Source organism: Mixophyes fleayi, chromosome 3 (assembly GCF_038048845.1).
Source record: "Mixophyes fleayi isolate aMixFle1 chromosome 3, aMixFle1.hap1, whole genome shotgun sequence".
NCBI classification, from domain to species: Eukaryota; Metazoa; Chordata; class Amphibia; order Anura; family Limnodynastidae; genus Mixophyes; species Mixophyes fleayi.
The window spans coordinates 24,757,894-24,785,463 of record NC_134404.1 but is presented as its reverse complement, the minus strand read 5'-3'; the positions used below and the strand labels follow the sequence as shown (position 1 = coordinate 24,785,463).

The 27,570-nt window shown below is 39.1% G+C and overlaps 1 long non-coding RNA gene across 1 annotated transcript; it reads left to right on the top strand.

The window, feature by feature from the left end:
• The first annotated feature begins 1,716 nt into the window (after positions 1-1,716).
• LOC142142612 (uncharacterized) lies at positions 1,717-13,129 on the top strand. The gene is made up of 4 exons (XR_012689240.1): positions 1,717-1,789; positions 2,655-2,721; positions 11,801-11,927; positions 12,838-13,129. It is a non-coding gene; the product is annotated as an uncharacterized LOC142142612 (long non-coding RNA).
• The last annotated feature ends 14,441 nt before the right edge of the window (positions 13,130-27,570 follow it).

The following is a 27,570-nucleotide window of genomic DNA, read 5'->3' as shown; positions in this document are numbered from 1 at the left end:
AGCTACTTAGCCCTCCTCCTCGAGGGTCCTCCACCCCACGTCCACTCTCGCTCCCTCCTCCCCCCTGGGGGTCTCCCTGTCTTCCGCGCCCTCCTTCTTGGGCCCCGTCGTTTGCGGATCCTCCCTCCCCCTTCCCCGCCCTCTCTAGCTGTGCATTGAGCTTACTGAGTTGCTGTGTTTACTGTACTGTGCTGTCTCCCATTGTATTGTAATTTTCTTTGTCTCTGTACGGCGCTGCGGATGCCTTGTGGCGCCTTATAAATAAATATTAATAATAATAATAATAATAAAATCACACTTATTACAGACTACGAGATAGGGGTTTTACCAGGGTGGGGAATGGGTGGACTTATGTAGACAATGTTCAGTAAGGGCGTTCTTGTGCAGCGCGTCGGAGTCAGCTTTAGGTGCGCGCAAAAGTAAGCTGGTTTTCTGCTGTATCTCTTGCTCCAGTTAGAGTTCTAGTCTAAGTCCCGAATACTAGTAATGATGGCTGAGTATGTATGCTAAAACAAGAGTTTGCAGTCAGGAGCAACTGTGAGGAGTTTGTATGTTCTTCCTGTGTTTGCGTGGGTTTCCTCTGGGTGCTCCGGTTTCCTCCCATACTCCAAAAACATTTTGGTAGGTTATTTGGCAGCTAACAAATTGACCCTAGTCTGTGTATCTCTGTGTCTGTCTGTCTGTCTGTGTCTGTGTGTGTGTGTGTGTGTGTGTGTGTGTTAGGGAATTTAGACTGTAAGCTCCAATGGGGCAGGGACTGATGTGAGTGAATTCTCTGCTCAGCGCTGCGGAATTAGTGGCGCTATATAAATAAATGGCAATAATAATAATAATAACTGTAAAAAATATGTGTAATGAACAGAAAACATTCAGAACACCCTAATAAATGTTTTTCTAGGATTTTTGTTTTTTAAAAATGTGCATGTATAATCATAAATGACTATACTATTGACATGTAACATTAATTGAATATATATATATATATATATATATATATATATATATATGTTTTTTTCTATGCGCTCTTTTGAGATGTTATATTCTACACAGGTCTTGTACGTATCCTGCAGTGTCTGGTCTAGTACAGCAGACTGAACCTACACCCGTAGTTACTACCACCTGTATCTTGAGATCCGTTCCCTGTTGACTTCGGAGTACGCTGAGCCGTGTTACGCACAGTTTATAACACACGCATGCTGCTCTCAGTATACTGCCTTAGTGACTCAGCCCCTTAGATTGTAAGCTCCTAAAACTGATGTATATTAACTCATACTTGTCGACTTTCTCCCATTGCTTTCCGGGAGATTCAGTGGAGGAGGTGGGCGTGACGCAATGACGCAAACGCGTCATTTTACAGTCGGGCCCGGAGAATCGCTGTATTGTGGCCCTATTTCTGTAAATGCAGAATTTTGCCATACTCCTCCGGGAGTCCGGGAGACTCCCCCAAAATGCGGGAGTCTCCCGGACATTCCGGGAGAGTTGGCAAGTATGTATTAACTTCTCTATCAGGGGCAGGCTGGGCCAGGGTTGCATATGCTCTGTGAGCGGGCACTATAGGGGACTGCTCCTGGCTGGCATGAAAGAACGCTGGATATACTTCCTCCGCACTGCTGCACATCCTGGTGGTTGGACCCTCCCCCTGGACCCACCCCTTATTGTATCTACCTCACCTTCCTTCACTCTCACCTCCCTGTGCTCCCTTCTCCACCCTTAGCTCTTGCAGAAACATCACTGCAACACACTTTCGGATGGAGGCAGACAAAGGAGTTTGTCCACAGCATTCAACAGGGTAAGTGTGTTTGAAGGGATTATTAATATACTGGAGATTATTCATGTTATATGGGGGTTAGTGTTATGGGGGGACCAGTGTGTAGGGGGCTATTAATGTTATGTGGGTACTGGTGTGGGGGAGTTAATATTATATGGGGAATGTTGTGGGAGGTTATAGTGAAGTGGTGATTGTGGGGTTCATGTTATCTGGGGACTGGTGTATGTGGGGTTAATGTAATTTGTACACTGGGGTTTGTCATATAGGGACTTGTGTAAGTGGGGATTAATATTATGTGTGTGGGGTTAATGCCTAAAGGTTAAATGTGGAGGCTATTGATTTAATATTGGGGCTGGTCGGTAGAGGGAGGCCTAGAGTATTAACTTGTTGCTCGTTTTCCAGGAGGTGAATAGAACCTATCTCTTTAAAAACAGGGTCTCAACATTCAAGGATCGGGCCAAGCAGCAAATGAAGTATGTTAACATACTTGTATGGGGTAAATGTAATTTGAACACAGGGGGTTGTCATATAGGGACTGGTGTGTGTATGTGGGGGTTAATATTATGTGTGTGTGGAGTTAATGCTATATGGGGACTGGAGAGGTTAATGTTATGTGGGCACTAGGAATTCATATTATGTGAGGACTGGATATTAATGTAATGTGGGGACTGGTGTGTGTGTGGAGTTAATATTAATGTGAATGCTATAAATGATGTTAGAGCTGGTTGAGTTGAAATAGGCATGTTTATTAAATTATAATGCTATTTAATGTAGGCCTGGCTGAGGGGAACGAGGCCTAAAGATTAAATGTGGATGCTATTGACTTAATATTGGGACTGGTTGGGAGAGGGAGGTCTAGAGTAGTAACTTGTTGCTCATTTTCCAGGAGGTGAATAGAACCTTTTTAAAAACAGGGTCTCAACATTCAAGGATCGGGCCAAGCAGCAAATGAAGTATGTTAACATTATTAAAGTCCCACCACCATCTATAGAGACAGCGGAGGGGGGCATTTTATGGGCTGAACCAATTTTCATAAGAATGCAACCTATCACTTCCCACTGCAGTCAGTGACATTGCTGAGACTCAGAGATGCTGGTGGCATTATTGCTGGAAAAGTAGCATATTGAAGTGTTCACAGGGGCTCTTTCTTGCCAACAGAGCTCATTGTCTCTCATGGCTGCTCACCAAAAGTCACTTTGCATCACCACACAGCACATATTTTTAGACACTGCTGTTTAGTAAGATTTGCTGTGGTGCAAAGTGTGGTTAGATGCCACGTAGGTCAATTAGCAACCTAAAAAACTGTGCTTAGTGCGTCTTTTTTAAGTGTATTCTTGCAAACAACCTGGCTTGTATTGCAGAGGTAGTGTAAGCCTACCGTAACTTAGGAGCTTACCTTGAGTACAAGCTGCCTGTAGTCCCTACAGTGTTTTACCATTTCAGACTGTGTTAAATCAGGCCAAATGGTCTAACTGGTTGTTTTCTGTATAAATTCAGTATGTATATCAGCAAGCAGCATGTTCTGTGCATGTTCCCGGATTGTCCTCAAATGAAGTTCCCTGTTGCTTTCCTTTAAGAAAGCAAAATGACTTCTCTGCATTCTGTTTAATCTGTAACTTTATTTCTTATTTCTGTGGAATGTCTGAGCACTTAGTCACAATCTCCCTGAGTGCGCGTGCCTTAAAGGACTAGTTGCGGTGAAGGGCAAGCTGTTTGATTATCTTAATAGTTAATATCTCTGAAGTGATCGGATCTTATCTTAAGACTTTTCTGAAAGTGACCTGAGGGGGAGCAGAGATTTGTGGGTAATGGCTCCACATGACCACACTTACAAAGTTGGGTAATTACACAGAGTAGATATAACAGGGTGAATGAGCACAGAAGGAGCAACTTTCAAAATACTAGATATAGCCTTCCCAGGCGGCATATTTATACTCCTGGAGGAAAGTGCAAAGACGAAAATATTTTTAGAGAAAATGAATTGTAGTATTTTCTAAACAGCTTTGTTTACACAGAAAATAATGTATGTAATATTTGCCTTACTTGCGTGCAATCATGGACTGATAATCTTATTGCGATTGAGTAAAGTTGGTTCATTGTGTTTGTGACTTGGAGTACTTCCCGAACATCAAGGGTCTCCTGGACATCAGACAAACATGGGATAAGTTACACACTGCACGCTGCCATACTCTGTGAAAATCCATCTTGCGTACTAACCCACGGATGTTAACAAGCAAAAAAATTGTCCTGTTAGAAATAATCTATTCTGCAAGGGGCATTTATATTATTTACTTGTTTATAATGCGCAAATGATGTTTACATTTGAATCCTGTAAATAATATCTGTATAATCAGTGAGTTCCGATGTCATCCCTTAACCGTTTTATAAGAATAACTTGTGCATTATAATAAATGTTGCAACTGTAGGGTAAATTAATATTGATTTTAGAAGTCACCTGGGATTTCTGTGACCTGTATAAAATCACTGCCTTGTACACATACTGTATATGGTCACAGAACTCCTTGAACAGTAGTCATATAATTTATAGTAGTGGTGTATCATCCTATATAATATATATATCTTCATTTATGTATAAATAGAAAGTAAAATGAGCAACTTACTCCGTGTTTGCAATAGCAACTGAGAAAGAAAAATGGGAGTATTCTGACAACATTACTTATATTCATTTTACACAAATATTATTTATGACGTTCCATTGATACCGAGCAGAGAATAAGGAATAAACGGGCATGCTTGGAAGTTATTCAAACTCACTCAAACTAAATACACTTGATTAGTACCACTGGATTGATGACAAGCCAAATTTTACAATATCTTGATGACTATTTTGTTATTTCAGCTTTATAAATGTTATTATGCAAATTGCCCCTGTTACTTCTGAATTTCTAACGCAATAATGAGAAGTTAAACTGTACTTAAAGATATTTTTTTTTGTAATAAAATGTGTGTTTCTACTGTTTAATCAGTATTTTACTTGCAGCAATACATACCTAAACAAAATATTTCCCCGAGAAACGAAAATATTTTTGCTAGGTAGCACAATAAAAGAAAATGAAAGAAAATGTATTAAAATAAAATACAATAGGAATATCTACAGATAAGACAAACTGATGCAATTCAATTTCATTTAATTAGCTGACTCTTGTTTTTCATAGTTAAACAGTGAAGTACGGTGGTGCCTTGATCTCATACTTGCCAACTCTCCCGGAAAAGTCTGGGAGACTCACGTGATTCAGGTCAGTCTGGCATTTCTCCCGCATCCTGAAAATTCCGTTGTTAAAATGACACGATTCACAGAGAATTGCGTCATTTTGGCCCCGCCCCCGCGACAAAACGGCATTTTACTTGTGGAGGTAGGGCCGAAATGACGCAATTTGAGGCGCCCTGCCCGCTCCCGCCCATTTGTCCCGCCCCTCTCCCGGAGGGCGCCTACTGAAAGCAGGCAAGTATGCGTGATCTGTGTATTCACATTAAGCCATGTCATTTCCTCTAACTTATCATTACGGACCAACACCCTTTACCCATCCTGTTCCTTCCCTGAAATTGTAAGCTGTAGTAAGTGTCCTTTGTGCATGAAGATGAATTGAGCGCTGCTGCATTTAGCAGTGTATCGCCCAGATCAAATTTGTGGATTATACGCAGAAAATCGGTATTTACGTTCCTTGATGAATCAGGCCCTATATGCGATTCTTGCTGATAAATTAAGATTATATTAAATCTTAAATCTTTGAACATGGAAAAAAGTTTTTCAAATATTGTAATAATATTTGTAAGTAGAGTTCATTCAGACTTAGGAGCAAAGTTGCTCCTGGATAAACCATGTTGCAATGCAATGGATGCAAATGCATTTATTTTATTTTATGTTTTCATATGCAGGGAATATAAGTCCAATTTAAGTTCCCAGTATGAATAAAATGACAAGGAGTTTAAATGAATGAATTCACACGGAGCCCATATTGAAATTGCCAGGGTTCTTGTGAATTCATTAATTTAAACTCCTGGGAACTTAAATTAGACTTATAGAAAATGTTGACTTTTTAATTTTTTTAATATAAGGATTTATTATAATTTTACTATTACAATTTTATAATTTATTATAATTTTATATTTTCAGATTACAGATTTTTACAATGTCAAACCTCCCAACTCTCCTAATTGTAGAATTGAGAAAAGTTAGCCCCGAGCAAATCAAACAATGCACCTATCAACCCATACAACACCCATTTCTGTCAAGACCACACCTACATTGTGCCCCTCTTAGATGCTGAAAATATGGACTGCTCCACAAAAATCAGGACTATTGGCAGGACCACATTGAGTAATCAAATTGAAAGAAATTTGAAAAAAATATTAGGTCCCCCAACCCCCTCCGGTGCTTTGAATACCATCCATTTTTTAAGGGATTACACGTTATTCAGTGATATTACAGCTTCCTAGTGAATGGACAGACTGCATTGTCATAAATAGTGTATCATAGTGTATCGTTTAGAGCTGGACTTGCTTGAGAACATAACATAGCATCACATATTGTTACATTACTTCTAGAATACACATTTTGTCAAAAATATTGCACCAGTGCTTTAATAAAAATAATATATATATATATATATATATATATATATATATATATATATATATATATATATACATATATATATATATATATATATATATATATACACATATATATATATATATATATATATATATATATATATATATTTATATTTAGATGTATACACTTGTCAGGCACTTATGAATGACTGCTACTAACAGGTTTGATGACAATGACTCTCATTGTGATGACCAACAGCAGACTGAGCCAAACTGAAGATTAATAGGAGTTTCTAGACAATTAAAACAAAACATATAGCAAGGTTCACCCCTTTCTCTATACAGCCATCTAGCAGATGGATTTCAGGTTGCTGTCTGATAATGCAATTTGACATGATAAGGTAACCAGAAGATGTGTCTTAGCGAGACACATCTGTCTCTGAATCGAACAAAGTGCTTTTAGATTTGATAGGAAATAATACACTGATGGAGAGATTTAATTTAATACACAACATAGGGACATTATTTTAGAACAATAAATAATAATATTAATGAAATAATAGTGATGTGCAATTATGAAAACATGGAATTTGGAGGCTGCAAATAGGCAATCAATTTTGAAAACAACAAAAATGTATTTTATATTCCAATATAATTAATTTAGTTGTTAAGAGTTTCTGCAGTTGGGACTGTTGCAAGCTGCCATTCTGTTGCGATGTACATGGACCAATGCTGTACCCTGCAACACAATAATGAAACATCCATGCAACACTGAACACTGAGGTGCAATGTGCAGAAACGCGTCGTGACCCATAACAGCCAATTATTTTATAGCTCTCCTTTACCAGTACAGTTTAGAAAATGAAAGCTAAAGTGTGATTGGTTGCTGTGGGTTCCAACATATTTTATTCACATCACGCAAGATTACTAAATAAGCTCAACAAAGCATTTGTTTCTTAATACTAAGCAGTGTAACACAAGCTTGCCTGTTCTTAGGTAAAACTAAAAGTCTGTTGATTCCCCTGATCACACCAAGAGTCCTACAAAGGATAATAAGCCAAATCTTTTTTTCTAATTCTGTTATGTCACATGCCAAACAGTTCCAAACCAACGCATTTCATTGCAAGGTTTTCATAGTTTACTCACAAGATTCTCAGCCTATAAACAAAATGCACAATACAACCCTTTGTTCTCGTGTGTGTGGATGACATTCCATTTCCATAGAGGAAATGATGAGTTAGTAGAAAAATAACAAACACTTAAGCAGAATGTACACACATAACAAAGGATTTTTTTTTCATGTAAAAGAGGAACAGTAGAAGCAATTTAGAGATATAATCAGTGAACCACATTGCATCAATCTCAATCATCTCCAATTATGACACAGACTTATCAGAAGGTGTTGATCTCACCTACTGTTTATTCCAATTTGGGTTGTAGACCTGAAGAAAAACTCCAACCAAGATGGAGTCCCAATATTCAGATAATATTTAATATTTAAGGCTGTCAATATGGAGCATGCATTGAAAGTGGAACCTAGTCTGCAGTCTGCAAGCTTTGAGTTCTTCAGTACTTTAAGTTTTTGTCTCCCTCTCTGTAGTCATCTGTCTTCTTTGCTCCAGCCTTTTGTCTCTAGTCCTACGGTTCTCTGTCTTATTGTAGGCGCGTCAGCATTCTCTCTCCTTTCCAACAGCTTTCTGACTTCCATCCTCTAATGTTCTCCTATCCTCCAGCTTTCAATCTCCAGTGGTCCAGCCTTTTATCTCCATTCATCAAGCCTTCTGTCTCCCATCCTCTAACCTTCTTTCTCCTGTCCTCCAGTCTTCTATCTTAAGTGGTCCAGACATGTATCTCCAGTCGTCCATACTTCTTTCTCCAGTTGTCTAGCAATCTGTCTCCAGCGTTATAGCCTTCTGTCTCTAGTGGTCCAGCCTTGTATCTCCAGTGGTTCAGGCTTCTATCTCCATTCATCCAGCCTTCTGTCTCACATCCTCCAATCTTCTTTTTCAAGTCTTCTATATTAAGTGCTCCAGGATCGTAAGTGCTCCAGGCTTCTATCTCCAGCAATCCAGCCTTATGTCTCCCATCCTCCAACCTTCTTTCTCCTGTCCTTCTATCTTAAGTGGTCCAGACTTCTATCTCCAGTTGTTTAGCCTTCTGTCTCCAGTGTTCTAGCCTTCTATCTTCATTTCTTCAATCTTCTTCTCCAATTCTCCAGTCTCCTGTCTTCTTTCTTCCATGCTTCTGTTTCATGTCCTCCAGTCCTTGTCCAAAATATTGCCTACGTAGTGTCAAACAAATTGCAAGGTCTAAAAAAGCATGTGGATTTGTTTGCCTTGGTAACTAGAGTTATCAGGATTTATCAGTGAATATATAACTCATTTATATTTTAGGAAGACATGATATAGTATCACACAATAAACTTATTTAGAACCTGAAAATATTTGTATTTGACTCAAAGATAGCGGAATGGATAAAGGTCTGTCTAATGGGTGGGAGACCGAGTGTTGTAGTCAATCGTATAAGCTGGGGTGAAGAGCTGATTGCCAGTGGCGTACCTCAGGGATATGTTCTGGTTCTGTTTTAGTTAATGTATTCAGTACTTGTGGGTCTAAAGTGGTCTGTGTCTTTTTCTAGATGATACAACAATTCAGAAAGAGTTTGTATTCCACAAGGGATAAAACAAATGTATACTGTTTTAGAGAAAATGAACAAATAGACCTGAGGATGGAATTTTAAACACAATACATCAAAATGTAGAAGAGAGCGTGTGGGACATAAAAATACAAACAAAGACTATAGATTGAATGGAAGTGTGATGTCAAGAGCAATAGAAGAAAGGGATCTTGGGAGCTATAGTGTCAGATGCAGGTAAGGAAGCAGTGTAGTTAAGCAGAGTGAAAAGCTAATAGAACAGTGTGTTGTCTTTGAAGAGACGAGAAAGGTTATTTAGCCACTTTATAGGTCACTGGTAAGACCTCACCTTGAGTGATATATATTGAACATATCTACCAGAAGACACTTATAAAATAGGAGCAAAATTCAGAGATGGGCTACTAAAATTGTACCTAAGCTGCATAACAGCTGTCATCGAGGAAGGCTTGAAGAGAGCTGAACATGTGTAGCTTAGAGGGAAGAGATAGAGAAGGTGTGTTGTGGTGGAACTACAGGGGATGCAGCCACTACAGGGGCCCAGGAGTGAGAGGGTCCAGGTCTCTCCCCCTCTGAGACCCACACTCCCCCCTCTCAAAATACCTCTGTGGAGGACTCTTCTGGGCTGGTGCATGCACAGTATTCACATGCGCCAGACCACTTATGTTCAGAAGAGGCCTCTTCTTTTGAGAATAGATCGGGAAGCCAGGAGCCTACATCAGCATTTACAGGACCCTACCTTGTTCTTTGGTGTGCTGTCTCCCTTTTTATATGATAGCAACATGCCAATATATCAAAAGTATATAGGCAGGTAATATATTAACAATGGGAAACACTGAAATTGGATGGAAGAAACTAAAAAGTAACATAGTGAATACCATGTTCACAGAGAAATCCATGGAACAGTCCCAGCAGTTTTGTTGGTAATTCATACAGTAAAATAATTAAAAACTATGTTGGCAAACATATGGTTATTGTTAAGACTTATACAATATTAATAAACAGAATAAAACAACTCACCTCCAACACCCTCCACAAAACTAAGAAACAAACAAGCAAAAGCAGAAACACAAAGGGCATCTTAGATGGTCCTGTAGGTTGTTTTTTACCATTAATTTCTCTGTTTCTGTCCTACATACTTCTGTTCTCTTTCCTTCAGACTTCTGTCTCCAGTCTGTCAATATTCTGTGTTTTTGTCCAGCCTTTTCTCTCCAGGCCTCCAGACTTGTCTTATTTCCTCCAGACTTCATCACCCAATCCTCCAATATTCTGTATCTAGCCCTCCAAGATTTTGTGTTCTTTGTACCAGCTTTCTCTTTCTCCAGCCCTGCAGACTGTTGTCTCCAAATCTGCAATCTTTCTGTCTTCTTTTCTACAGCTTCCTATCTCTCCCATCCTCCAGTCTTCTGCCTCCTGTCCTCCAGTCTTCATATTCTTTTCATATTGCATTCTATCCCTTGTTCTCAAGTTTTCTGTTTTCTTTTCGAAAGCTTTCTGTCTACAGAATCTCCAGTCTTCCAACCATCTTTCTCAGGACCTCCAACTATCTGTCTCCAATTCTCCACTAAATCTGTCTCCAGTTCACCAATCTTTGGTCTCATTTCCTCCATCCTTCTCTCCTCTCTCTTTCAATCTTCTATCTTCAGCCTTCCAATCTTCTGTGTTATTTCCTCAAACTCTCTATCTCCTGTCTTCTAGCCATTTGTTTCCTTTTGTCCAGGCCTGTTTATTTCCTGGAGTATCCATTCTCCAGTCTTGTGGCCTCTTGTCTCCAGTCCTACACCCTTCTGTCTCCTTTCCTACAGACTCCTGTCTCCAGAACTCCAGTATTCTATCCATTCTTCCACATTTCTGTCTCCACTTCTCCAGGTTTCTCTATCAAGCACTCATCCAAAATCTCCAAAACACAATATGAAGAAGAACATTCTTAAGAAAACATGTCACAAGCATTCGGATATTGGATTATAGTTATTTAATTAAATACAAATATCATATGAACCATATATTGTTCCCAAAATAGTAAGTTTTAAGTGTTATGTGCATACGTCAATTGTGTAAACTTGTGGAGCGAGGGATAGTCCCCCATCAGCAAATAATTCCATATTCTCTGGTTACTGGTTGTTCAATTGTCAGACAGCCATCTGTTCTACTAGAAAGGAGAGGAACAGGACTTTATGAAACATAAATGCTGTCTTGTTATTTGATTCATTTGCTGCCAGCAGCTGCATAATGGGAAAAAAAGTGTTGCAAATTTTGCATAAGGAGAGTATTTTCACTAGTAATTGTATTAAAAACCAATGAGGCTAAAATGCAACAACATGCAGTTTTTATAGCCCTTGCATAATACAAGGGTAATGTATCAATCAAGATCCACGTAGTTAGTTCCTGATGTCTTTTCATCACTGCTCATTGACCGTCTCAAGGCACAATATAACACATTATACCAAGTTACTTGCAGCTACTCCCAGTATAATGGTTCAGGGGTTTTACATTAGTACAACACCGCTATTAATACAAAGCAGAATACTGATACATGTTATGGGAAATAAAGTGTGATCATGTATTTCAAGAGTAAAAATATAATGGTGATCATAAATACAAAACAGGAGATGATTGCCATAATGATTGAATTATTTTCCTCAATAGCATTATGTATATTGGAGCCATGAGTGATAAGGTCAGACTAACTTTTACTCATGATAATATATTTTATTATATCAAAGGCTGTGTATTACTGAGTGGAATCATAGACATGTAATGACTTAAGTGTTTATATGTAAGTACATATGTCCATCATGCTCTCAGCAGGTTGTCAGGGCGAACGGGGGTGCTTCTCTATCTCGCAGTACAAGTGACAACTGCGCAGACTGATTAGGAGAAACGCGCTGAGGATTATCTACTAACATTGCTGAAAGATCTTAATTTTAGAGAGGTAAAAGCTAATTGCTGATTGGTTGCTATGATTTTAGTGCAGATTTGTATCTTAGAAAATAATTCTCACCTGGTGGGTTCATAGAGTCGTACACATGGGCCGGACCAGTGATGTCACAGCAGCTTAAGTGGCCACAAAGTTCAGCTTTTTGTCCACCATCAGCTCTCATTAAGACATAAATATATTGGTTATAACTTTGTGGTCTTGTGGACCCTTCAGCAAAATGATGAACATACTCACTCCAGTCTTCTGTACCCTCAGGATGAATACCTTCTAATCAATCACCACATCTTGGATGTGCTCATAGATTGTAAGGGTTTATTGAAAGCTTGAGACCCTCTGATCAGCAGACAGGAAACCCCTTGTAGGCTTCAGCATTGTGGTGGAAATAAGTCACTTTACAAGCACTTCAATGCTTCTAAGAAAGAGAGTAAACATAAACTATATGCTCTGTGCCACCGGCTTTACTTGCATTCTGAGCGATTCTAGTTCATATATTCTGGAACAATTAGTGGGAAATCATTACAGCCACACACAGAGCCAAATTAACCTCTTAAAGACCAGAAGTATTTTATACCTCAATGACCAGACCTGGTTATATATTTGGCTTTAAGGGGAATAATGTTTATACTGTTGACTCGAGTCAAGCAAATATTATTATGGTTTTTTTTTTAAGACACATAGGAGTAAATATTTTTATTTTAATTGTATTATACAGGAAAATATATACATGAAAATATAGAGTAAGGTTTTTTAATTCTGCCAAACCCCATGGAAATCCCATTAACTTTTCAGTATAGTGATATCAAATATGTCCACTTTTATAATTATTTGATGTAGTTATATAAGGAGACATTTGTGGGGGGTTTTCTTTACCATTTTAAGAATTGTTTTATTTTTTCACCCACAGGAAACCTTCAGTAGTCACAAGAGTCCCCAGCAGATCTACTTAATAGCCAACACTTGCGTTTCCTTGGATCTTTTAGTACGTGTTGGAAGTAGAGACCAAATTCTCATCACTGCTTTTCCCTATCTTACACTAAGAAGATGTTCTAATAACAAGATTTTCCTTACTAATGTAGGCTCCGCTTTACAAGCACATAGTAATTGTGAAGATGTGTAGCATTTGTAAAGCCAAGAACCAAACACAACATTCCCTGGCCCCAAGACTGAACCCATGATGGTGCGCAAAGAATTGCATATTTAGAATGTCCAATTATAAACAGCCCATAGATAACAAGGGGACTACAGCTGTAGTGAGCTATACAGCCATTATATAATTCATTTATTGTTGTTATATAATATATAAACGTCTACCTTATTTTGCACCAGTGTCAGAACTGTATTAAGAAAGTGCATTTTTATATCTAATGGTATGCAACCTTTTCAATGTTTGTTTGTTTAAAACTTTTATTGCTAGTGTTTGTTGGGAGAGTTTATTGAGGGCTTGATTGAAGAACACTGATCACATGTTTGTTAACCATATATATTCATTGTAGTGATGGCTGCATAGCTGTGTGTAAAGTTCTAAGTGTATAGTTACAAGTGTAAAATATTTTAATAGCATAATTTGAAGTTATACGGAGTTAAACAGGAGGAAACAGGAAAAGAACATTCTGCCTATTACCACAGCGACACAAGGACAATAGTATTCATCTGAAACTCCATATTCTACTCCTGATGTTTCCATCTCTCCCTGGCTACAGGCTTCACAACACAAGAAGACTGTTTTGGAGTCTGCTCTTAATTTCTACTCAGCTACTGAAAGTTTGTTTTATCTGTCAGTTTATTTCCCAGCAACATCCCCTCTGTTTAATCAGCCTGCTGTACTCAGCCACTCCCTACCCATGCTACAGCTATTTCAGTCCTCTGTCTCATCATTACACTTTCAGTTCTACTCAAGGCTTTGTCTGCCATCATCAAAATGAAGAAATAAAACGGAGTTTGAACCACTCTCCTCTCTCATGACTCTGCAATAACTCAGCTACTACATCACTGGTGCATTATTACTCTCCATTCAAAACTTCCACCCACTCCCCCACATGGCTCCTCACATCATTACTCCATGTTATCCAGATATCCAGGAATAAACTACATCTACTGCAGCTTCACTCTGCACTACTTCTCTGATTACACAGGACATTGCAACTAGGTAATTCTTTTAATTCCCTAATTTTTTGCTATTTTACCCATACAGCCCAATGGTTGCCAAATTATTTTTCATCTTCTCCATTCATGGCATTATCTTCAGAGCTATATCATCCCTCACCCATCTTTCAACACACCTCTATCCACATTGCCTCTTCATTACTTCACTCACCTCTACTTAACACTCATGAACTCTTTTCCTATTTAAATTCAATAACTTTAACAGCCTCACCCTGTTGCCAGAAACTAAAAGGACACACATCTACAATAATCTTTCTTTCTCCTTACTTCTATTAGCTGGAGATATATAACCTAATCCAGGTCCCCCTCACTTCTCCTACACACATATATCTGAACACTACCGAAATCCAGCAAACCTCAAATGCATCACCTGTCTCCCCTCTCTTCCAAAGTCTTTTAAATGTGCCCTTTGAAATGCACGCTCTGTTTGTAACAAACTTATCTCCGTATATGATCTCATCCTCTCAAACAAGCTCAACCTTATGGCAATAACAGTAATGTGGCTCACTCAATCAGACACTGCCTCACCTGTAGCCCTTTCACATGGTGTCTCCATTTCGCCCACACCCCTAGACCTGGAAGCAGACAAGGATGTGGGGTTAGACTACTTCTCTACCCACAGTGCACATTCACAGTTCTACTAAATGTCCCATCACTCACATTCACATCTTTTGAAGTACATATTGTTAAGATTTCTAACCCATTCTCTATGTGTGTTGCTGTCATCTATCACCCCCCTGGCCCACACCAACAATTTCTTGAACACTTCTCTGCATGACTCCCTCACTTCCTATACTCTGACATCCCCACCATCATCATGGGTGATTTCAACATCCCTATTGCTAAACCACGTTCAATGCTGCTTCCAAACTATTCTCTCTAACCTCCTCACTTGACCTCTCCCAGTGTATTGAATCCGTTACTCATCAGGATGGCCACTGCCTTGATCTTGTTTTCTCTAGACTATGCTCAGTTTCTGATATCCTTGACACTCCTTTCCCCCTCTCGGATCATCACCTTTTTAGCTACTCGCTCACCCCCAGTTCTTTACCCTCCCTGCTGTCAAACTCTTCCAGCCTCCTCACACCCACAGGAATATTAACTATTGATTTTCAACAGTTTTCCATCTCTCTTCGACACCTTCTCTCCCCAATTTATATATTCTCCTCCCCTGATAGGGCAGTACCCCATTTTCACCAAACTCTAGCAATTGCCCTTGATCAAGTGGCTCCAGCGACTCTACATACTCCGTGTACACTTCGTTGCCAACCGTGGCACACTAAAGTAACACAAACTCTACAAAAACCTTCTTGTAAAGCAGAACGTCACTGGCGTAAATCTTGTACCTCTAATGATTTCATCACATATACTGCTATCTACCACTCCTATAGAAATGCTCTGGACACTGCAAAACAAACATTCTTCCAATCTCTCATCTATGCTCAGGCTTCTAACCCCAAATGCCTTTTAAACACTCTTCTCAATCCTCCCAACCCAAACCCTCCGACTAAAATCAGTGCCCAGTCTTGCTTCCTATTTCAAGGACAAAATAGACAAGATCAGACTTGAAATGGTATCATCTCCCTCGACAAGCAATCAGCTCAATTCCTTTGTAGCACCCTCTCACACTCTCTCTTCTTTGATCCCACAAATGAAGAGGAAGTTTCTGCTCTCTTCCCATCTTCCTACTCTACCTCCTGTCCTCTTGATCCCATTCCCTCACAAATGGGTATGTCCCTGTCTCCTGTGCTCATTCCACCTCTAACTAAAATCTGTAATCTCTTTCTCTCTTTTTGGTATTTTTCCATCACTATTCAAGCATGCAATGATGATTCCTATTTTGAAAAAAACAAAATTCTGATCCAAACTCTCTCTCAAATTGCTGCTCCATCTCTCAGCTCCCATGCCCCTCCAAGCTTCTTGCCAACTCAAACTCAATCTTTCAAAAACGGAATTAATAATATTCCCACCCAAAAACAGAAGCTTCCTGCCTGACATTTCTATTTCTGTTGATAACATGACCATAAATCCCACCCCGCAAGCTCGCTGCCTAAGTGTAATCCTTGACTCACAACTATCCTTTGGTTCCCACATCGACTCTATATCTAAATCATGTTACATACATCTAAAGAACATTTCTAAAATACGCACATATCTCACACAAGACACCGTAAAAACCTTAATTCCTGCACTTATCATCTCCCGCATCGACTACTGAAATTCCCTCCTTACTGGTTTCCCCAAAATGGCACAGTGATGATGGAAGAGGGGCACCATGGCACAGTGATGATGGAAAGGGGGGGCAACAAGGCACAGTGATGAAGGAGAGGGCAGGGCCATCTTTTCCATTGGGCATGATGGTCAGGTGCCCGGGGGCCCCACGGGCAATGGGGCCCCATAGGCAGGGCTCCTAATTAGAATAAATAATCCTGCAAAAGAAAAAACCTGCAAAAAAAAAACCTTCAAGGGTCACTGAGCAAGTACATCTATCTATCTTTATCTCTATATATCTATATATATATCTGTTTCTCTATACATCTATGTCTATATATATATAGGGGCCCCGGTGCACTGCTTTGCCCAGGGATCCATAATGTTGTTCAGATGGCCCTGGGAGAGGGGGGAGCAGCATGGCACAGTATGATGAAGGGCGGGAAGCAGCATGGCACAGTGTGATGAAGGAGGGAAAGTAGCATGGCACAGTGTGATGAAGGGGTACCAGGTGAAGGGGGGAAAAGCAGCATGGAGGGTGCAGTGTGATCATAAGGGGGCACAGCATGGTGGTGATGAAGGGGCACAGTAATGTGTGTGATGGCACAGGGGGCTTGTGGAAATGTGAGTGTGTGTATGATGGCACAGGGGGATTGTGGTAATGTGTGTGTGTGATAGCACAGGGGGCTTGTGGTAATGTGTGTGTGATAGCACAGGGGGCTTGTGGTAATTTAATAAAGATCTCTTTATTAAATGTGACTATGAATTATTTAATGGCAGTGATGGTTGCAGGAAATAGGTATATTTATAAGATGCAAATACCATTAATTTATTGCTGGGGCTGTTTGGTGGGAGGGAAATAGGTTTATTTATTAAATGGGAATACTATTATTTTAATGTTGGGGCTGGAGGAAGGCCTAATTATAACTTGTGGATACCATTGATTTAACACCGAGGCTGGTTGTAATTTTCTAAATGTACCCATTTTTTTTCCAAATAGGGCCCCCAACATTCCAGGACACAGACAAGCCACAACTAAAGAAAGCAGCAGCCACAGGTGGTAAAAGTGACAAGAACAGGTAGGAGAGATCAGGAGAGTCTGTGAAATGTTGTGCTTCTAGTGGGAAAATCCCAATTTTTGGTGAGTGTTCTGCCCAATGTAAGGTGCAGGCCAAGATTGGAAACTCTTTATGTACACACTGCATTCTTTATATACTACACTATGGTGCTAGATGTCCTGAAAGCCAGGAGTGCTGGGACATATGTCACGCTCTGGCGAGCGGTTCACTGCACCCTTGTGACAATGGTGTACACAGCAATGCAGGTTTTATTTCTGTAGGAGGGTGGCCTAGCGCTTTTCACCTGCTATTCACGCCCTAATGATGCATAGCCACGCCATCAGCTGTATGAATACACCCACTACAACTTTTGTGGCGTCGCAATTTTTTTTTTGCCATGCTCATCTAAAGGGGGTGCCCCATGAAGTTGTTGTACCGGGGCCCTGAATTCCTCTTGGCAGCCCTGGGTATGTGTGCCCCCAGCCCCTCTATACAGCTATTATAGCCTTAACTTTTCATGCCTACTCAATATTTCCCACACTGTGACTTGAGATTGACATTCCAGGTTTTTGACCTAGTTCACTTTAACGGACCCCATCATGACATGTTTACTAAACTTGAGGGTTTTGTGTTTGCAATTTACATATTCAAATTTAGCAGATATTAGCTTACAAGCACATAGAATAATTACCTTGAGAAAGTCCGTAAACAGACGAAACGGGTATGTGACAATAATCGCCAGTTTAGCATTATACACCACCCCATTCAGCACTCTGTCACACAACATACATACCTGTTCCACGTATGTACTTGAGCGCTAAGTGACATCCTCTTTCCATAGAATAATTACAGCTAGCGAGAAGTCGACCTACATGATAGGAGGAATTATCTATTTAATGTACACAATGACAAATTGTCCTATGCAGTTGGTAACCATTGAAAACTAAGGACATCTCCAGAGACCAGGACTGACAAGAAGGAACAAATACAGAGTTGTTGGAGACCTCTTCCCAGCCAGGCGCTAAGGGGGTGTGACAGCACAAACCAATAGGAAGCGGCAAGCTCTACTATTGGTGTATGCCATCTGCCACCGCTGCGGGCTACCAACGCGGAGCGGGTTATTTGCCCCTGCTAGTGACATATGTTTCGATGGACAAATTTAAACCTGGGAATGTCCCGGAAATTTAGGGACAGTTTGCAACCATGACATTGATGAGTGTCAGAATAACACCGATGAAATAGCAAGAGAAGATAGATCACACACATGTAGATGAAACAAAAAAATATTTCCACTCCTGTGTCTCTGCAACTTTTCAGGCCCTAGGCACTTGGCTAGGTTGACTTAAAGGGTATTTTGCCCTAACCATACCCAAATCATTACATTTAAGCAGAAAACAACCTCTATTGAAGAGATAGGTGCAAATCTATTAGGGGTCAATGATTTCTGCAGTGTCAGGTCATGTTCCCTCCACTACTAGATACGATATATATGATTGCTATTGGATTACGAGTATTCAAAGAAATGCTTTAAATACAGGTTTCAATATCTTGATTTAGGAGGTATTTGATTGACACCATTTGACTCATTTATGTATTAAAACAGGTGGTACAGCCAGGAAGCCCCCAGGCCTATAAGATAATAAAGTTTTGTTACAGAAAGGTTATGTGTGCAAACATAAAACAAACAGTGAAAGACATTGATTGGGAACACACCTGGATACAATGCTGAGATTTTGCACGCCGTCATAACACACAACATCACAACGTGTCAATGTCTACCCTAGTAGGGGGCATTACGAATTGAGGTGTCAAATTGTACTGAGAGTTTTATACATTCTTCAATCCCTTCTGTGAAATCTACTGCTTGCATATTTTAACATCGTGATATATAGATGTTTGATAGGGATCATTTTGTAATCTTGCTTAGTGAGTTAATTTATAAGGACTGCAAGAGGTGGCACTTGATCCTTATTATTTTGAGTCATTGTGATACAATCAAACGTCCCCCCTCCCTCCTTCCAGTGATGCAGGGCCAGGCTCTGGGTGATCCCCAAAATGGCTTTGTTGTCAGAGGATTATCATTCATGATTAACTGGACATAACGTGAAATTAGGGAGATAATGGGATAAAGATAAAAAAAAGCTTAAGGGCAAGATGAATTCTGAAGCAGCTAGTCAAAATGTATGGAGCCAAAGGAAAGTCCTGCGACAGGAATATTATTATTTCTGCATTTTAACAAATATCATCATACAGTCACAAGGGGAAAGTGCAAAAAGAGGCGTAATTCCTTTAATATTGTTTAGTTACAACTTTTTGTAAAAAAGGGCTTTATATAGGATGTTGAGGAGCACAAAGCGGCTTTGCATCTATCTTTTGGAGCCTTGTTTCTAGCTTTGCAAATTTGGATATTAACATATAAAATAATCTATTTAAAATAGTGAACTATGCTCAGTGCCAAAACACAAAAACAAAACTTTTAAATGACTTACTAGAAACGGGGATTGGTTAAACATGTCAAATTTCACTATTTTCTATGCACATGCAAAGGTTTCTTAGTGGCTGCCAACAAAGAAATGTACATAAATGGGAACTCCACCCCATTAAAAATTATCGTTGGGTGGAGTTCACCAAGCCATAATAAATATAAAGTTCTACATATCTGTTGTGGAACTTTTTTCAATCCAAAGGGCCCCCCGCCCACAGGGCTCTGTCTGTCCAGCGTCACTCTTCTCTCTGCTATTAATTGAATATATAGGACAGCAGTATTGTCGTTGATCCTCCCTAGGGAACTTGTGGGAAGATCACAGGGAGTATGTGGGCGGGGCATTGACAACTCCACTCTGTTTGAAATAGGCCATCTTAATAGCTTAGAGGGGAGCAGACCATCAGTGCCTTTAGGGGGACCCACATAATCAAAAAAACTCAAAAACAGGTATTCAAATCCATCTGGGGAAACAAAGAATTTTATTGCACATTATGGTGTGAGCCTAATTGTGCATTTGGTACAAAAATAGGTACAACACCAATAAACAATAGGTAACATTTCACTGTGCCACTCTATCATAAATGATCCTCAAAGACTTAAGGGCTAGATTTACTAAGCTGTGGGTTTGGAAAAGTGGGGATGTTGCCTATAGCAACCAATCAGATTCTAGCTATCATTTTGTAGAATGCAATAAATAAATAAAAGCTAGAATCTGATTGGTTGCTATAGGCATCATCTCCACTTTTTCAAACTCGCAGTTTAGTAAAAATACCCCTTAAGACTTTTCTCTACAGAATTTCTCTTTTTGGTCCTAAACACGGTAATGCTACATTTGTATTCCAAGGGGTAAATATATTAAACTTTCTAAAAAGAAAATTGGAGGTGTTGCCCACAGCAACCAATCAGTTTCCAACTATCATTTTCTAGAATATACTACATAAGTGATAACTATAATCTGATTGGTAGATATGGGCAACACCTCCACTGTTCCTTTTTTAGAAGGATTGATACATTTACCCCCAAGACTGTACAATAGAATTTTACTTCGCCATCGATTATACTTTCATTTATATTCATTGCACTTAACATTATTTACACATTCCTCTGGAAAAAAAACAGCCCAGAACATTTCTCTATCTTCTTTTGACGTTCACAGTCCTTGTTTTTTGTTTTTTTTTCCAAGCAAGAATAAATAAATATTTTACATGCATTTTATAGTTTCATATTTAAATAATATTTATTATGAAACGTCGTACTGATGGATATGAAATGCAGATAAGACGTGTCAATTAAGTCTTTTTCCGAGCAGGCTTTTTTTTTCCCAGTAGCAAACATTGAATTTTGCATCTTCAATTACTCAACCCGTTACAGGTAGCGGCGTAATAAAAATTCTCAAGCCAAAATAGAAACCTGCTGCTACTAGTACAAAAGGAATTTTCAAAAGTGGCCTGGGGAAACAATAGCTATAACTGTCATCCTTCCAGTTTAGAAACAACAGCTGGCCTTCATCAAATAAGAGATTTAGATACAGCAGTCTGTCTCTGACCCAAAAGTTTGCCATAGTTTCATCAGATCAGTAAAATGAATCGATAACTAAAAAAAACGCTCAGTCCCTTGTTTAAAAGGCGCTGTACAACTTGTCATGTTTTAAGTATGTTTTAATTGTATGTATTTATAATAGCTCAATATATTGCCATTGGCAAAGGCAGCCATGACGAACTGGACCCTTGAATTCATCAATGCAAATGTTTGAAATGTTACCCCGGCTGAACATTTGGTCCACGGATCCAAAGTAACTCGATGCGTCTTGTAACATTTCTATTACTTTTAGCACCTGCGTGTAATAGGTTATGGTTGATTTATGACTTGTCAACATGTGGTGAAATACAAGCCTCAATGTAGAGGTAGTAAGCGCTCTTAATATAGTTGCAAAATATAGGAGTCGTATTACGAGTCTTGACGTGGATCAAGCTAAGAGTGGTTTGTTTTTGTGTTTTTTTTTAGTTTGATAATGTTTGACTCATGTACAAATGTCATCATGTTTTGTGATCACTGTAAGAAAAATATGAGATTATGATGTGGATTTGGACCTAAAAGAATAATCAGAGGTTGATGGCGGAGAATTTTTTGTTGAGTCATAGGGCTAGATTCAATGAGCTGCGTTGTTCCCGCACATTATTACCGTTACTACGGTAATTTCTCCATGGATTTTTTGTCACAGAGCTGCAAGCAAAAAAATTCACCATAGTAACAGTAATTATCCGAATCTATCACCGTAGTAATGGTAATAATGTGCAGCTATCACCGTAGTAACGGTAATAACGCGCAGGACATGTTGTTCTATTGAACCTACCACAATGCAGTGCTTAGCCCCGCCCCCACCATCTTCAACAACGGAGGTGGCTGCATCTGGGATATAGTGTTAGAAGAAAACCTGCTTTCATCATTGAATATGGACTTCCATCATGCTCAGTTGCACCTTTCGAGGGGCTGTACACTCACATTGGGGAGTAGGGTGTGGCTGTCAGGTTGACACATACATGGTTACAGAAGTGCAAGACACTAGTCTGTGTCTAGTGAAACTTTATGTAAAAATCGAATTGTGCCGTGGCGTAGCTAGTCCAACTCCAAATTATAAGCCTGGACCACCACACAGCTTGAAGCATCCTATTGGTTGTTATGTTACACCCTGTTATGCTTTTGCTGCTCTGTTGTCTCAGAATCCATTTCAGAGTCTGCTGTATGTCAGGGTTGTTGTGTCTCTGTGTGCTGAAGGTTGCTAGCAACCATACTCACCCTGCTTTCTGAGCTGCTAACGGGAATTTCACATTGCAGTTTATTTATCAGCTCTTGCAAGACTCATTGCTGCACACTACCTAGCAGCTGATCAGCCAACACTTCCTGCTCGTGTGAATTCTACCCAGCAGCTGATTGGCCAGGACCTACTTAAATACACCCATTGCCAATATTGCCTTGCTGGTGATTGGTATATCACCAGCAATATTCACTTATCGGATCAAGACCAGGGACATCTGAGTACCAGTGCAAAGTGTGGTTCTGGGAAAGGTGACTTCTAATGGTAAAAAACATCCCGCACCATAGGTTCTATATAGGGGTTATTAGTCGCTGATTGCAGGATTTGTAACATACACACTAGACTGGGCCCTGAGCCATCTCCCAAATGTGTATATATTGCTATTTTTGGTTATATTTGTTCTATATTTGCCCCACGTCTTGCCCAATTGCATCCTAGTTTTCTCAGCAGTCATTTGTTCCTCATTCAGCCGTGTTTTTCTACTACCCTGAGGTTGTCACTGAACTGATGCAGAGCCTATTATTGTGACATGTATACAAAGCAGAGCCCACATTCTGGTTTTCAAGTATACAAAGCATATATGCCAACTCTCCCAGAATGTCTGGGAAACTCCCGAATTCCGGGTAGGTCTCCAGGAATCCCAGGAGAGCTGGCATTTCTCCCGCATCAGAGCCGACATGGAGTTGTGTATTGGCGGAGAGGTCGGGGCTTCGCAAACAGCATCATTTTGGTCCCGCCCCCAGTGACGTAATTCCGACTTTGGGTCTTCTTTACCAGTGTGAAAAGACCCAAATCAGGCATTACATCACTGGGGGTGGGCTAAAATGACGCGATTCGCGAAGCCAAAATGACGCCGCTCTCCCACTACACCCCTCTTCAGTGATCTCCTGGAGGGAGCCAGCCAAAAGTAGGCAGGTATGATACAATGTATAACCCATTCTTATGGGAAATATACAAAGGAGACCACATTCTGATAGGAAATATATAAATCAGAGCTTCACTTGTGTGGATATTATGCTAAAAAGAACCTTAATCTTGTATCTAGTAAACAAATGAGAGTCTGTTTTGATAGCTAGTATAAAACAACCAAACTTATGACCAGTTTGGAAGCAGCACAAAGGACAATCTTCAAGTGTAGAGAAACTGTGCATTTGGCACTAATTTTCTATCCCCAAAACTATTGAAATCTACATAGATTTGTGTAAATAGAAAAAAATAATCCGTGACCATATACATCTTCATTTGGATTATTAACTCACAATGTGGAATCCTGTTTAGTGTAAGTAATATGGATATGACAAAGTCAGGTAATTGCTGATATTGTTTACATATCGGAGGTACGTGAGGCTAATCGATACCGACTTATGTCCTATGGTTTTCACAGTGATGCCCGCCTCCATTGCCCAAATTGTAATGTAATTGTCAGTTTATACTCTATAGAAATATCTTACACCTAACAATGCCTTCTGTTTGCTTGCAAAAGTACCTACTGGGTCGAAAATGTTGTACCCATAATTACAAATAATAAAACACACTGAATACTCATGTTTATGTTGCATATGTGACTTATGATCTATATTTGGCCAATATGGTAAATACAGCTGAGTTGCCAACCATGTGCCAACCATGAGGTAAAGGGAAACAGTCATTTATATTAAATCACTGCTTGTGAACATGTTTCTGCAGGCTGCTTGCAACAGTAATTAAAATAGCATCACATCTTACACCCAAATTTTTTTCACAAGTTCAGTTATTTCTTCCAATGACGGCATAACCTAGGAGGAAAAAAAAAATCTAACTTTATAAGACATTTTTTACCATATATATACTAGGAAATAGATGACTTAAAGCTGTTTCTTTTCCGGTACTGAATGAAGCGACATATTCATTTCTTTACATCTTTAATTCACTGTGCAGATATTTATTAAAATTGAGAATGTTTAATAGCTGCAAAACCAATTGCATGATAGCGATTTATATCCCTTCTAGAGGAATAGAGGCGGAAAGCCAGCAGAGCAGACAAAAGACACCTTAAGACGATCTGTACTTGATTCTGAAATCCGTTTTCAGCTGTAAGTCAGCAGACTTTTCTGTCAAGCTTGGCTGACTAATTATTGCTTATAATTTGCATTAGGATTAATTAACTAATTAGAGAGGAATGTCTGAAGGCAAAGTTATGGCTCTGCGTGTCAAGCCGAGGACTTTAATTTATTCTGATATTTTTAATTATAATCAGCTGCAAAACGTGTATTACATTGTCAGCTATGCCCAGCAACTGAGAATGGAGTAGACAAAGGGGAGTGAGGCATTCTGGGTAAAGGCAACCCATATAGCTAAAAACATCATAGGAAGGGAACAAAACCTATAGCTTCTTCTATATATATTGGATTTCTCAAGGTACAAAAAAATAAAGGTTTTTGCACATTTTTTCACACACTTATAGAATAATTAAAGCAGCAATCCGACATAGAAGCTTATTTTCTTTAAGTAGCAAGTACCTTTTAAATATGCTTCTGATAGTCATTTTCTTAGCTGCTCCTCTACTAATCATTATCTCCTTTCCAAAATTCTCTGGAGGTAGCAAAAATATGTCTGCCAGTTATACTGACAGCTCACAGCATGAAGGCAGAGGGAGGAGGAGAAAGGTACAGATTTTACAGTACACATTGCAGTCAGAGCTCAGAGGGGCATTCCAAAGAATCTCTGCTAACTACATTAAGGGCCATGTGACTGTGGTTGCCATGGTAGTCCATGACTCTGCAGAATTATGAATCATTAACAGCAGCCTGAAGAAACAAACCAAAGAAAGTGGTAAATACCAAGAATCTCCCACAATGATGTATGGTAAAAAAACATAGATCACTTTTTTCTGCCCTAGTATATTATATTTCTTTTATGATCATATAGTGACACTAACTTGTTTATCCAATATGACCTCACTCAAAGTTGTTTTGGTAACTTCTTCTTGTATATATTTATTCCAGACATAATTACAACCAAGAACAATTACGAATGTGTTGACCCAAAAATGCAACTTTACGGATAGTTAAGCCCTCAAATTTAATATCGTACATAAACATATAATTCCTTGAACTAGAGAACGAGCTAATACAAGTGATATATTATGTGAAGTCAAGATTGTGTTGTCTTCGCTCTGTCTAAATTGAAACTTGGCTAATTCTATTTATCTCTTTAATTAATGATATTATCATGGAGCAGACTGGTAAAACTAGCTAAAAATGTGAGGATTGACAAATTGTCTTATCGGGAATTGAGATAAGGTTCCTAACCCCTTCCCTCAGGCAACTGTAATCAATTCTAAAATATATATTAAAATAAAATACTGTTGATTAACCTACATCTATATGCTGATCCATTTCTGTAGGGTCATTTTAGTCCAAATATATCAGGTGAGCGTCAGTTTTTGAGCAATCGTCCTAGGTTCAGCTATTTCACTCACATTATCACGTTTCTTATATCAGCCTACTTATTTAACTATGAGGTCAAAGGGCAATTATTATATTCTATTATCATAATTATTTGATGAGTTAATTGCAGTCATTTTAAAATTAAATAAATAAATACATATTTATTTCAAATGTAAACATTTAATTGGAACTGAGATGTGGGAGGATGATATAACTGATTTCAGAGTCCTTGGACCTGGCTGCTAAATGCTCTGTGACCTTCTGGTTGTATTTATTTTGTTTGGTTTTGTTAGTTAGTTTCTTTATTTCCAACATTCTAAAAAAAGACGTTGCAGGTTAAAATGATGCAAAACAACATGCAAAAAATATTGATGTTCAGAACTGGCCAAACCATGCAACAAACGCACATTAAAAAATACTGTGGGCCTGAGTCATTAAGGAGAGCAAAGCATAAAAAAGGAGTAACTTTGCACCTGGTCAAAACCATGTTCCATTGGAGGGGGAGGTAAATTTAAAATGTGGGGACAGATTTATAGTTGGGATAGGGCATGTCCTAGATCAACTTTAAAATTCAGTGTAAAAATAAAGCTGTCAAGTATTTTTTGCAGTACATGAAAAAACAGCCAGTATTTATCTTATGTGCAAAATAATAAACTCATTTGCACCCCTTGCATTGTAACATGGTTTTGTCCAGGAGCAAACTTACTCATTTTTTTGCCTTACTTTCCTTAATGAATTAGGCCCATTGTGCGTTTTTTTTCAAAAGTGCATGTACGTCGGGCATACGAACGTTCGTATTCAATAAGGAGCAAATATGAAGATATGTCTGTTGATAAATATAGGTCTAGGTCCGCCCTGCTCTAACAGACAATACACTGCAGGATATGTCCAATACAAATGTGGAATATAAAGTAACAAAGGAATACACAGGAGAAAAAATACCTATTCAATTAATGTCACCTGTTAATAATATAGTTATTAATGACAAAACATTTAAAAAACAAGAAAAGGGATTTTTTTAAATTGTTTTCTTCTTTCAATAAAATACATTTATTAGGATGTTACTAATGTCTCCCATACTAATAATGCATTTTACAGTTGCCCCTGATTGCAAACACATGTCCTAGCATGCATACATGGTACACAGAGGACAGCGAGGAAGAGCCTTATGTCCTTTATCAATCTGGATTATCAGAGACCTTTTCATTTGCACCATTTCCTTGAGGAAGTCTTGTAATATAAACCGAAACACGTTGGATTCTCACCGTTACACAACTTTGACAACTTGTCAGCAGATACCCAGAAGTCCTACGTTCCACAGTGGAACCCAAATAGGAAGCTGCATTCAATGAGCGATCACTTCGTTCTGATACTGTCTACTTGCCTATTTTTGAAGGCAGCAGTCCGGGAGGGGGTCCGTCGAGGGGGGTGGCCATGCGTGGTGCGCCGTTAGGCCCCGCTCCCTGCCAGTCTTAGA